This window comes from Bidens hawaiensis, unplaced genomic scaffold (genome assembly GCF_021521415.1).
Source record: "Bidens hawaiensis isolate Kalapana, Puna unplaced genomic scaffold, B.hawaiensis_p1.1 tig00054607_1, whole genome shotgun sequence".
In the NCBI taxonomy this organism is placed as follows: Eukaryota; Viridiplantae; Streptophyta; class Magnoliopsida; order Asterales; family Asteraceae; genus Bidens; species Bidens hawaiensis.
The window spans coordinates 48,246-62,776 of record NW_027499832.1 but is presented as its reverse complement, the minus strand read 5'-3'; the positions used below and the strand labels follow the sequence as shown (position 1 = coordinate 62,776).

The 14,531-nt window shown below is 32.5% G+C and overlaps 1 pseudogene across 1 annotated transcript; it reads right to left on the bottom strand.

The window, feature by feature from the left end:
* Positions 1 to 2,727: 2,727 nt before the first annotated feature.
* On the bottom strand, positions 2,728 to 14,211 carry LOC143600634 (exopolygalacturonase-like; annotated as a pseudogene). Its single transcript, XR_013147514.1, has 3 exons — positions 14,091 to 14,211; positions 3,031 to 3,546; positions 2,728 to 2,956 (listed from the first exon to the last, which is right to left on the bottom strand). The product of XR_013147514.1 is annotated as an exopolygalacturonase-like (transcript).
* Between the last annotated feature and the right edge of the window lie 320 nt (positions 14,212 to 14,531).

Sequence of the window (14,531 nt, the reverse complement as noted above, 5' to 3'; positions counted from 1 at the left end):
TCAACGACCATCTTTCCCAAAACCGAATGCCCATTTTCAACCTTCAGTTCTTGCATCCATAATCATTCAACCATGTTCTTGGTAGCCTACCCCAAATATGTTACCCCTTCACCTTTTGAAATCTGTTAAGCTACAAATCAACTCAATAATCTCACATAGTTGCGGCCCAACCATTTTGGTGGCATAAAGCAAAAGAAAATTTTGAAGCCTTCACCAAGATTTAAAGAGATAAAATTTTAACATTTATAATTTTTAATTTTAAAATTTACCGAGGGATTATCGTGTTATCATGTTTCATACATATTTATAAAATACAGATTAGATTCAAGGTAAATAGCTAGGTAAAATAGAAACAAAAAACATAAGAAATGACATGAAAAATAAAAAAACAAATAAATAAATAAAAATGGAGTGGATTCGAACCTTGGTGGTAGTGGGAAAGGGGACAATATAAAAAATTGTAAATGAGCTACTAATATCCACTAGACCAACCTGTACCAGTATCGATTTTGCTCATCTCTAGTCTGGGCATTGTGTCTTTTCGTCGTTTTTTTTAATGGGAATGACGGGTAATCGTTTTGGTTTTTAAAAGTATTTCAGTTTTTATTTATATTTCGAGTTATGATTTTTTTATTATTTTTTTTTGAATTTTTTTAAGGATTTTTTGTGTGATCATAAATCTTTCTCACACTTCTCATTTTTGTCTCCCTTTGTATTTTAACTTTACGTTTAAAAGTAAAAGGTGAATAATAATAAAGAGTAAAGTGCCAAAAACGTCCCTGTGGTTTGGTCGATAATACGACTTTAGTCCAAAAAGTTTTTTTGTGCATACGAACTATTGAGGTTTCTCATTTCTTGTCATTTACATCCAAATCATTAACTCCGTTATGTTTTATCGTTAACTAAAGGGTAAAGTTATCTTTTTTACATGTTTCTTTCTGTTTTATAAATGATCCGATGAGCCCACCTTGTTTCTTTCTCCATTGAGATCAACGACCATCTTTCCCAAAACCGAATGCCCATCTTCAACCTTCAATTCACACCAAGTTCGTAGTAGCCAACCCCAAATATGTTACCCCTTCATCTCTTGAAATCTGTTAAGCTACAAATCAACTCAATAATCTCACGCCACAACGTTTGATTAAACTTCGTTACACATTTCCCTTTAGTAAGTGATGGAATGATTATTATTTTTTTAAATAGAGATCATTCGTTCATTCACCATAAGCAATAAATAGTACACTACAATTGAATCATTATTTTTGAATCGTGGCATTAATAGTGTAGAGGTGAAAGGAACAGGTATACTTGAAATCAAATTTGCCTTTAGGGAATGTGTTATGTATGCCACTGAGAGAGAAAGCATGAAACCCGCCATCGTTGCAGAATGAGCGCAAGATCGGGCGTGAAACCACCACGAACATGTGCCAAATTGGGTGCAAGGTCGTAGCTGTGAGAAGCGTCGACCCTAGGGAAGGTGACCTTCCTAGGCCGGAAGGCCCAGATTTTTGTTAAAAAAAAAGAAATATACAACCCATGTTATAATACAATTACATAAATCATTTAAACTCATTTTAGTAAAATTAAAAAAAAGTAAAGCGCCACCCATACAATAACCCAGTTACCCAATTAAAGTCCATTTATAAATTTAATTGTTTAAACATGATAAAAAGAATCTACACTCTTATTTACTTACTTACTTAGAGACCATAATTTTATACGCTCTTGGCTCATAAATTTTAACAATGTTCGAAGACGTCCTTGGCGATGAGTAGCTTGGCAAGGCTGAGGGCATAATAGTTTTTATTTCTTTCTAATTCGATAATACAATCAATTATTTCACTCCACAAACACAATCACATTTCACTCGTTATAACACATGTTTTTGAATGTAAAATGTGAATGTCCCTTTTACCAACGTAACACTTGGATATCATAAAATGCCCCTTTCACATCACCCGACTCACAGCCATATACATAGTGTAATCGAAGGTTTTTAACCTTTTCTTAAAATGTCATGAGAAGTGGCTATTGATTTTTTAATTAGTGGTAGTGATGACGGTAGTTGTTTGTATGCGAATCAGCACAGAATTAAAAAATCAGTAAATGAATCATTAATCACTTTCAATAAGAATGTGATTATTAAATCACTTTTGAAGTAGCAGTATAAAATGTGATGATTGTAACAATGGGGATAATCATTTCAATGCATTATTAGGCTCTTCGTAGTGGGTGTTTTCAATGGGTCATATTCCTCCAAAACGCCCAGGATCACCGCCCTTTGGGAGGGGGGATTTTTGAGAATTTTGGCCTTCGAAAAGTCTCTAGGCCTTAAGTGGCCTGGGACCAAGGAAGATTTTGAGCCAATTGAGAGGAATATATGAGCGTTTTAAGAGAGTTCCACTACGTATGATCTTACATGTTTAAAACTTTAAGTATACAATGTAACCACATTATTTTTGTTTTTCCTAAACAAACTTTACAATGTTATTGCTTCTTTTTTTTAATCTAAATAAGTTGATTTAAATTTAAACATTTAAATAAGAAAATCAACAATAACATTAATTTTATGATGATGCATAAAAAAAGGATTGACATTATACTTCCATGGAGATTCATAGAGCCCCATTAGTTAGTTCTATAAACTTCCATTTAAAAAAAACAACCGGAAAGAACATTAAAAACCTTCTCAGGTTGAAATAAGAAAGAGAAGTAAAATTTCTTGTTCTATAGACAACCAGAGGGAAATTGCGGGCCATACGACTCTCCTTCGACGTTCCAGCAAGATGACACCGCGCGTCCTTGTTCTCGCCCGTGAAGCCAAGTTAATGTCCACGAGTTTGATCCCTTCACAAGGCACGGTTTTGCTACATTGGATCTTTACTGCAATCTTAGAACTTGACGTACCACGCACTTTTCTAAATGTCACGTTTCTTATTTGAACATTTGATTGTGCCTAATAACACGAATGTTAAATTAAATTATTAATTATATTATAAATACGAGATAGTATAATAGGTGGAGAGTTACCTTATAATTGCAAGGGGCATTTGGGCAATATTGTTGGTCGATAAAAATCGGGTTATTCACTTTAACCATCGTGATATCATCGAACATAATATCCGAAGCGAGGCTAGGATTAGAGGGTGCCCATGTTTTAATCCGAAGTCCATTTTGGGTCCCGTATAATGTTGAGTTACGTATAGTTATACCGGTTACAAACTCTTTGTTGTGGGACCCACCCAAGCTACCGATGCTAAACCCGTGTCCTGGCCCACAATGCACTCCTGTCACCGTGATATCGTGACTGCCCGCTAGAATTGACACACAATCATCACCGGTCATTATGGTTGAGTCTTGGATCTGGATCTGCTGCGAGCCACCGATGTGGATACCATCAGTGTTCGGGCTATCCTCGGGGGCACTGATCCGAATATTGGACATGTTCAAGTTGCGGCATGCAAAAAGATTGAAATGAGCATTCTTGTTGTTGATCGATCGAATGTGACTTATTCTTGAATTGGTAACAAAATCAAGCCGCATCGTCTAATTCCAAGTAAGAAACAATAAACCAATTAAAACAAAATATATGTTTGAAAATATACAATACTAAAATTTTAATATTTATAAGAGCATTCACATCCTATTCTTTATAGTCTTAAAAATATATGGAAAATATGGAAAAGAAACTCGTCCCATTCTTTATTATTTATATATTTACATATATAATTTTTCATAATTGAATAATGATTTTGTTATATTTGTAAACTTATTATTCATTTCTTAAACTTTCTTGCGAACAAAAAAACAGTAATAACTGTATAAGAATCATTCAATGTGTATTATTTAAGGTTATGTGTAGTTGAGGGATTACAAAATGAATATATTTGTGTTATGTAACGCTAAGTCAGCATATAAAGGATTTTTGTTCTAGAGGTGTAATAGTGTTGTAACCCATAATATATATAAAGTAAAACGATCTAATTTTTTTGCAAAAATGAATTATCGCATACAAAATAAATGTCCGATGACAAGTTGATCGGTTAATTCAATAAGAAATGGGAGTTAGCACACGATTTTGTTAGTACCATCCAACCGAATCAAATTTAATTGTTTACTTATTCAATTTCAATGAGTGAATTTTCAAGTTCAACCAATATATAGGATGTGTGTCATTACAGAACTCTTAAATTATTTAAAAACTTGAAGGAACCCTTAAAAATTAACGTTTTCTATAAAATTTTTGTTTGTTAGTGTTATTTGAGTGTAGTTTTATCACTTTTTATATCTATAATTACAATTACAATTATAAAAATTAGTTTTTACACATATCTAAACTTTTTTCTGCATATATGTAAATTTGTTATTACATAAATTTTACACTATGCAAACTTGTGATTTATATATATAATAACAAATTTATATATAAAATATGGTAAAATTATTTTTAAACAATGTTAATATATGAAAAAATAAAAAAAAATGTTTGTTTCTTATGAGTTCGTAGAAATTCTTAACTTTTTCGGAGTTCTCAAATGAAACTAACCATATATAGGTTGGTGTCAATTAAGAACTAAATATTACATTGAGAACTCTAAAAACTCCTCTTAACCAATCAAATTATTTTATTCTTTTTTTTTATCAAATTCTAAATAACGCTAGTATGTTCTTTTTGAAATATATCACTTTCATCTCTGGTCAAGATTTTGTTGAATACCAATTCCTATTTTTCCTCAAAAAGTTCATCTGATTTTTTATTGAATAAAGATATTAAAAGGAAAATGCAATTTTGGTTCATGACTTTCTTAACTTAATAAGATTAAAGTTATGCGTTTGAAATATTTGTTTATATTTTACGTTACAAGTAGCATTTTCACTTTTTTTCCCTCACACTTGAATTTCATAGGTAAATCCTTTTCATGTTACAATAGGCATTTCTTTTATTTTGTGGAAGTTTAATTCTTTTATTTACACTAGTTTTTTTTATGCATAAGTGCAACCAACTTATTTTTATATACGTATTTGACTTATTTACATGTATGTAATTGTCATATTTGCATATACATAATTGATGTGTTTATAAATGTGGAACTTATGATATATAAATATTTATGTAAACACTTTATTTCTAATACACGTGATTCAACATTTTACATGTGTGCAAGTGTCCTACTTAATATACGTATATAACATTTACACATACGTAATTCTTTTACTTACATATAGTTGACCGGACCTATACATATGTATTTTCAAAATTTTGTATACCTTAACATTAATAATTTGATATGCTTGTAGCTTATATAATTCATATATTTACATATATGTGTTAATTTAATTTAGGATTGAGTAATTGACAGATTTACAAATTTGTAAATTTTAATAGAGTTTCAGTTTTATTCTAATTCTTTCTTGATTGAAAAAAAACCATTCCATAATTAAAAATAATTTGATTATTTGATGAGTAATAAAAAATATCGTGCATGATGTTTAAAAAAAATATATATATATTTTGCATGAAGGAAGTTGGAGAAAAAATAGGGAATAATTTATTGAAAACCCGTGTGATAAAAATTTGGTACATGTTATAATATTAGCCTTAATTACAACAAGATTATTGAAGTGATAAAGAGACAAAAGGATAGGAAAAGTGAGAATGTAATATATTTTGGGATGCCAGTACTCGTTATACATACACTCTATTTATAATGTTAGAATACTATTTAGGAACACTATTTAGGGAGACAAGTGCATATAATTGGTTTGAAAATTTCATCCATTATTTGCACGTGTCTTACCGACACTTATATAACACTCCCCCTTGGATGACACATTTTCAAACTTCAGGGTCTTGAAGTACTGCCTCATTAAAAACCTTGCTAAAGAAAAACCCAATGAGAAAAAACTTTAGCTAAGGGAAAAAGAGTGCAGCATATAACTCCCCCTCAAGTTGCAGGTCGTTACATCGTTCGTACATGGCGCATGCCAATATCATGGACATGTTTTCTGAATGTTGTTGTGGGAAGTGCTTTTGTGAAAAGATCAGCTGAGTTGTTGCTGGATTGGACATATCTCATCTCAACCTGATTGTCTTTAATAAGGTCTCGAGTATACTTAAAGTATTTTGGTGGTATGTGCTTTGTTCTGTCACTTTTGATATACCCTTCCTTCATTTGCGAGACACAAGCTGCATTATCTTCATAGATAGGAGTTGGAATTCGATCTTTCTCTAGTCCACAAGAAATCAATATGTGTCGTGACATAGATCTTAACCATACACATTCTCTTGAAGCTTCATGCAATGCAATGACTTCAGCATGATTTGAAGATGTTGCAATGAGTATTTGTTTCTGAGAACGCCATGAAATCGCAGTTCCTCCATTCTTAAATACGTATCCAGTTTGAGATTTTTCTTTATGGGGATCAGATAAATAAACTGCATCTGCATAACCAACTAACCCTTCTTTTGAATCGTTATGATAAAATAAACCTAAATCAACATTTCCTTTTAAATACCGAAAAATATGTTTAATTCCATTCCAATGTCTTTTAGTAGGGGATGAATTGAATTTTGTCAATAAATTAACTGCAAAAGAAATGTCAGGTCTTGTACAGTTAGTAAGATACATAAGTGCTCCAATTGCAATGAGGTATGGTACTTCGGGACCAAGAATCTCTTCATTATCTTCGCAAGGACGAAATGGATCATTGTCAACATTGAGTGATCTAACAATCATCGGTGTGCTTAAAGGATTTGCTTTGTCCATATTGAAACGTTTTAAGAGTTTATCAGTATAAGTTGACTGATGCACAAGTATCCCATTATGCATATGCTCAATTTGTAAACCAAGACAATATTTGGTTTTTCCAAGATCTTTCATTTCGAATTCTTTCTTTAAAAGAGCAATTGCTTCATTAATTTCTTTTTGTGTCCCAATTAAATTTAGATCATCAACATACACAACTATGATCACATATCCTGATGTTGTCTTCTTGATGAAGACACATGGACAAATAAGATTATTTGTGTATCCTTTGCTTATCAAATAATCACTCAAACGATTGTACCACATCCTTCCAGATTGTTTCAGTCCATACAAGGATCTTTGTAATTTTATGGAATACATTTCCTTAGGCTTTGAGCTTATTGCTTCGGGGAGTTTAAATCCTTCGGGAATTTTCATATAGATGTCACTATCTAGTGATCCATACAAGTAAGCTGTGACAACATCCATAAGACGCATCTTTAACATTTTAGAGACTGCTAAGCTGATTAAATATCTAAACGTAATAGCATCCATAACAGGAGAATACGTTTCTTCATAGTCAATTCCTGGCCTCTGAGAAAAACCTTGAGCTACAAGTCTTGCTTTATATCTTGTAACTTCATTTTTCTCATTTCGTTTCTCACAAAAACCCATTTATATCCTACAGGTTTCATTGACTTTATTGTAATGACAATAGGTCCAAAAACCTTTCGATTGTTTAGTGAGTTTAATTCATCTTGCATAGCATCTTTCCATTTGTTCCAATCTTGTCGATTTTTACAATCATCTACAGATTTTGGTTCAGGGTCATCATTTTCTTCCATGATATCGCTTGCCACAGAATAAGAAAATATATCATCAATATTTTCCATTTCATCTCGATCCCACATTATATGTGATTTACCATAGTTTATTGACAATTCTTTATTGGAATCATTTATTTCTTCCTGGGGAAATGTTATATCATTTATTCTTTACTGAGGGAAGGTTTTGTCAATCATTCCTTCCTTAGGGTCAGTATCCTTCTCAGAACCCTTTCTTTTTCGATGATTTTTATCCTTTGAACCGATTGGCCTTCCACGTTTTAAACGTTTTTGAGATTCATGAGATGCATTATTATGGTTTAGCTTGCTTGGAATCTCAAATCGAGCTGGAGCATTAGCAGCTGGTATATGAGATTTAGTGACCCTGTTTATATCAGTAAATGCATCAGGTAACTGATTTGCAATTTCTTGTAGATGTATTATTTTTTGAACCTCTGTTTCACTTTGTTTTGATCTTGGGTCTAGGTGTAACAATGATGGCACACACCATGATATATCTATTTCTTGCTTTTTCATTTCTCCCCCTAATGCCGGGAACATTGTCTCGTTAAAATGGCAATTAGCAAAACGTGCTGTAAATACATCACCTGTTAAAGGTTCAAGGTATCTTATGATGGAAGACGTTTCATATCCAACATATATTCCCAACCTTCTTTGGGGACCCATTTTTGTGCGTTGTGGCGGTGCAATAGGAACATACACAGCACACCCAAAAATTCTAAGATGAGAGATATTTGGCTCATTTCCAGAAACAAGTTGTGTGGGAGAGTATTTATGATTTGCACTTGGTCTCACACGGATTAATGATCCAGCATGCATAATTGCATGACCCCAAATAGAAACAGGGAGTTTTGTCCTCATTATTAATGGTCTAGCTATTAGCTGTAGGCGTTTGATCAATGACTCGGCTAAGCCATTTTGTGTGTGTACATGAGCAACAGGGTGTTCTACAACAATCTCCACAGACATGCAATAATCATCAAAAGCATGTGATGTAAATTCTCCCGCATTATCAAGCCTTACTCTTTTAATGGTATATTCCGGAAAATGTGCACGTAATTTGATAATTTGAGCAAGAAATTTTGCAAAAGCAACATTACGAGTCGATAATAAAGAGATATTAGACCATCTGCTGGATGCGTCTATTAAAACCATGAAGTATCTAAATGGTCCACATGGTGGATGAATTGGTCCACATATGTCACCTTGAATTCTTTCAAGAAACATTGGTGTTTCTTTATCGACTTTTAATGGCGAAGGCCTTGTAATTAATTTTTCAAGAAAACAAGATGTACATTGAGGCATTTTATCTATTTTGTGGATCTTTTGACCTTTCAGTGGATGCCCATGTGTATTTTCAATGATCCTTTTCATCATTGTGGATCCTGGATGGCCTAATCTGTCATGCCATAAGTTTATGATACCAGAATCGCAACAATTTTCTTTGACTGCCATATGTGCTTGAGGCACATTTATATATGTATAATGCAAACCAGAATGGAGCATTGGCAATTTTTCCAATATTTGATCTTTGCTTATGATATGCAAATATTTTTCATTACTAACAGTCCTTGACTGAGTATCATATCCATTATGATATATGTTTCTGAAACTCAACAAATTTCTTGTTGATTTTGGGGAAAATAAAGCATTTTCTATTTTGAGCTTTGTACCATTTGGTAATGCTAAATTAGCTTTTCCCACTCCTTCTATCAAGTTTGTAGGACCTGATATTGTATTGATGATCCCTTTTGTTGGTTTCAGTTTATAAAAATATTTTTTAGATCTAAGTATAGTATGCGTGGCTCCACTATCCGCTATACATATATCTTCTTCATTTGTTTGATCTTGTGCTCCGGTGATTTACATTTTAAATCTTGAAAAATATTAAGAAAAAAATAATAAGTGTATAACGAAGACATATGATATTTTAATAAGAACTTTATTTAATTGAAGCACAAGTAGTACATGAAAGAGGAACTACATAATTAAAGATAATGAGAACACACTTAATAATTGCATCTAATTATAGTAGTCAAGCAACTTTTTTCAAAGTTCCACCTCAAAGTCTTCAACGCTCAGCTCAGCATTGATATTATTAAAGTTATCAACATGGTTCACTTCTTTCTTTTTTCCTTTTAGAGAGGCTTGGTACAGTTCACACAGATGTGGAGCTGTGCGACAAGCCTTTGCCCAGTGGTTTGTACTTCCACATCTAAAACATGAAGTGCAATTGTTTTCGGACCTACCAGCTTCATTCCATTTATTTTGGTGGTTGGAATTGGTATTGTGTGGGACATGATAATTATTGGCTCTCTGGTTACCACCACGACCGTAAGAATTATTGTTCCATTTGAATGAAAGCTTACGATCATTAAAATGTCTTTTGTCAAAATGACCACGACCACGTCCACGGCCTCGTCCTCGACTTTGTTCCCATTTATGACCAGAATTTTTATGAGAACTTTTGTGAGCAACATGTGCTTCTGGTATTGCTAATGAACCCGTGGGACGAGATTGATGATTTTTCATCAATAATTCATTATTTTTCTCTGCTACAAGGAGTAATGCATTTAGATCAGAGTATCTCCTAAAATTCTGCAAACGATAATGTGTTTGCAAGTTTATATTTGATGCATGAAACGTGGAGAAATTTTTCTCTAACTTTTCTTCCTCTGTTACGGGATACCCACAAAATTCTAGCTTTGAGCAAATTCGGTATAAAGCAGAGGTGTAATCATTTACCCTCTTAAAATCTTTGAACCTAAGACTGTTCCATTCATCTCTAGAAGTAGGAAGTAAAACTTCCCTTAGATGACCGAATCTGCTTTTCAAATCTTCCCATATCATATATGGGTTATCACAATTAAAATACTCATGCTGTAGTAATTCATCAATATGTTTATGGATGAAAACATCAGCTCTTGCTTTATCCTGGTCAGAGCAATCATTGTATTCTTGGATTGTTTCTAACACATCCATAGATTTTAAATGTCTTTTGACATTTGTTGTCCAAGACATATAGTTTTCTCTAGAAATGTTGAGTGCAGGGAATTCGAGTTTTGCTATATTTGACATTTTGTTGCTAAACATAATAGAGCAAATAATAAGATAAATATTAGAATCCATATATATCAATCAACAATGAGATACAATACATTGGTCGAGCTATAAACATATAAAAGAAAAAGAAAATGCCGAAATCTTCAGATGGGAGATTAAAAATTAGAATGAGAAGTAGTATAAGCATTATAGTGACCAACAGCAAAACCGGGTGAATCATTTTGAAAACTTTATCTTGGATAAATTTAATAAGAAAAATGTTTGTTGTAAATGAAATGGGGTTAATAATTGGTTATTTATAGTGAAAATTTATAATCGTTTTACAACGGCTATATTACCGTTTGTATGTGTGTGTATATATATAATATTAATTATTTTAAAGTAAGATAATAAATACAGTTTATTTTATAAAATATATAATTATTATGCATAATAATAAGAATAAAATTGTTAGTGTAAATAAATCTAACTTTTAAATGATATATTAGTGTGCATATAAAAATTAGAATGGTTATCGAATTTTAATAACAATGTTTATACACATTATTGTTATTACTTAGTATATGTATATGCATAGATATATTTTCAATGTACATAATTAAAGAAGTGTTTATGATGCTTATGTAGATACCTTTGTGTCTATTACCTTTATTGATTAGGATATAAGCGGCTCGTGCTGATAACGTGTTATAATATTAGCCTTAATTACAACAAGATTATTGAAGTGATAAAGAGACAAAATGATAGGAAAAGTGAATGTAATATATTTTGGGATGCCAGTACTCGTTATACATACACTCTATTTATAATGTTAGAATACTATTTAGGAACACTATTTAAGGAGACAAGTGCATATAATTGGTTTGAAAATTTCATCATTATTTGCAAGTGTCTTACCGACACTTATATAAAGGTACAAATTATATTACAATAATACACTTTTCCTATAAATTGGATCACTCAAATTATATATATATTAATTGCAAAGTTTCGGTTACACACATATTGTTACTGTGCTACCCCTACATGTTTTTAACGTCTGGTACAATTTCTTAAAGCATTAATGTTGGCAGCTTCTCATTGTATGATTTGGGCGGTGCTTCTGATGACTCCACCTTTCCACCAACAATTCTTCATTCTTCATTTTATTCTTTTCATTTGTTGTCACCATAATCTTTGTTTATGGCTGTGTTTTTCTATCGATTGCCGCCATCATCGCCGATTGTTACCGGGTTTGATTTACGAACCCTAGGCAGCGATCGTGTGGTGGTGGCAGCTCTCCGATGTTGGGAAATTACGGTTGTTAAATCTAGGGTTTATGACCTCTGATTGTTACCGGATTCGGTGTGGTGGCTGTACTCCGGTGTGGGGAAGTGATGGCTTTTAAATCCACGGTTTCTGACGCCGGTTGCCGCCTCTGTCGATGTCGATTGACATTTGATTTGGGTTTTTTGGATGGTTGTTTGAAATATGAAATCAGGTTTGTGGCTGTGATGATCTAATGTTAGACAGACGTGGTAGTGAAGGAAATGTGCACGGAAAGACTGATGAGGGATTTATTTATTGATGTAAAGTGAGACTTTTGCTTTGTGACAATGATACAAAGACTCTAGAGTTGTTGTTTTTGTAATTGCTTCAAGACGGATGTTGTAACCAACCCTGATATGAAGTTAAGGTATTAAGTTCACAACCTATGTATTTTTTTTTATTAATATTAGTTTGATGCTTTGATTGGAACTTTCAGGTTTCTGTTAGGTTGAACCCGCCAAACCGCGAACGCGAACCTCGTATGTTTTAAAATTATTTGGATTTGTTTGGATTGGATTACAGTTTGGGTGGTCGGGTTTAAGTTCATGTTCAACTTTTGAGTTATGTCAATTGCACCCGCCAACCCACAAACACGAACCGCATTTGTTTTAAAATTATTCATTTTGTTTGATAACTTTCGGTAAAGTGAGTTTATAACTTGTAGTTTTTTTTATTTGAAGTTTTAAGTTTAAAATATTATTTATAAATATGATAAAACTTTGGGCACCACTAGAACCCAAGCGTGAATTGTCTGAGTACGGAAGTGACCCGAAAGGGGCATTATTGGATTTATACAAAAATAAATTAGATTACTATAAGGGTATAATTGGTGTTAAAAGTTTCGAGTGCATATTGATATTAAAAGATGTTTATATGATACTCTTTGTTAAACCTCTTATACACACATAATGTTGAACAATATGTTATATGAAGTTTATTTATATGTTTTTGTGTTACCAGTTTCTTTTTTAGAAGCTGATTTTTTCTTTACTTTCTTAGAGACATCAATCAACACTCCTATCCCATGCAAAGTGAGTTTTTTGAATGGATAATTCTATTAAAACGTTGCAGTGGGTTCCGATCACTCATCTAGCTACTATTGAAGGAGTTGAGGTGGCAGAGGCTTACGATTGCAGCCGATGGCTTGTCTACGGATGGATGTTAGGTTGACTTTCGTTGCCGACAATAAAAAGATCAGATGGTATTACTATAGGATCTGATATGTTGATTACTACTAAGACAATACTGATATCACGTTGCACACACTGCGTGTTTCCTCTGTGTAAAAACATGTGTGTAATGATTAGTGTTCTTTGTTTTCTCCTAATAGGTTGATACTAACATTAAAAAAACAAAAATAATACGCCAACGTCATGAAGTGCAGGTAAACTACACGATCCCGCCGCGAAGCGCGGGTAAACCAGCTAGTTTTTAATTATTTACAATTACACCCCGTTTAATTACCACCTTTGATTAATAAGATCAATGACTATAATGAGTTCTTAAAGTTCTCACCAAAATATGGGTTCTTAATGAATTAATATATATCACACATACATAATATTATAATAATAATTTTTCCAAACAAACGACGACAAATACCTCTGAAGTGTTGTATTTGTCGCCCAATACCTCTGAAGTGTTGTATTTGTCGCCCATTACATGCAGGCTAATTGAATATAGATAAATATAAAAAAAACTGAGATACGGGTGCACGTCTTTTAAATAAGTGATAAAATTTTAAGGTAAAAAATATTTTATTATTAAATTATATTTACTAATTACTAAAACATGAATGCTCTAAAAATAGTAAAAAAAATCTCTTTACAAGTGTGTTTGATAAAATTTTAAGGTAAAAAATATTTTATTATTAAATTATATTTACTAATTACTAAAACATGAATGCTCTAAAAATAGTAAAAAAAATCTCTTTATAAGTGTGTTTGATTCCTTTAATCATTACTACATTAACTTTTCAAAAATCGTTACAATCTTGAGTAATAACTACACAATTAAAATAAAGATAATGATTAAAAATAAATTAATATGCACACTTTCCATATTCTCAGTATCCAAGTTTTTTTTTACCAAGTTATTATGTTTTTTCTGATAAGAAAAATGAACTTACAACAGGAAGAGTCTTGCAACGAGAATTGTGGTTACAGTCATTGTAATGCCAGGCAGCACCACCGTGACCAAGCAACGAACCACCGCCTCCGATCGTCAGTTGATCGATATATTTAAAAGTAATCTAGTGATCAACAAAAAAGTTTGTTGGATTATTTGAAGCTTCAAACGAACCCCTTATAATAAAGTCTATAGGTCCCCTACATGGTCTGATGAACATGATCGCATCGAGCATATAGGTCCCTCTCAGGACCACAACCCTACCTCCACCCCTATGACTACACGCATTATTCCATGCTGAAATGAACGCATGGTAAAACCCGAATAAAATATTTATAAATATTTAAGAGTAGAATATTAGCTGTTCAAAAAGAAAAAAAAATGACTAGAAGAATGTACCTTGGTGTTATCGGTGATTTGGTTAGGTACTGCACCAAAACGT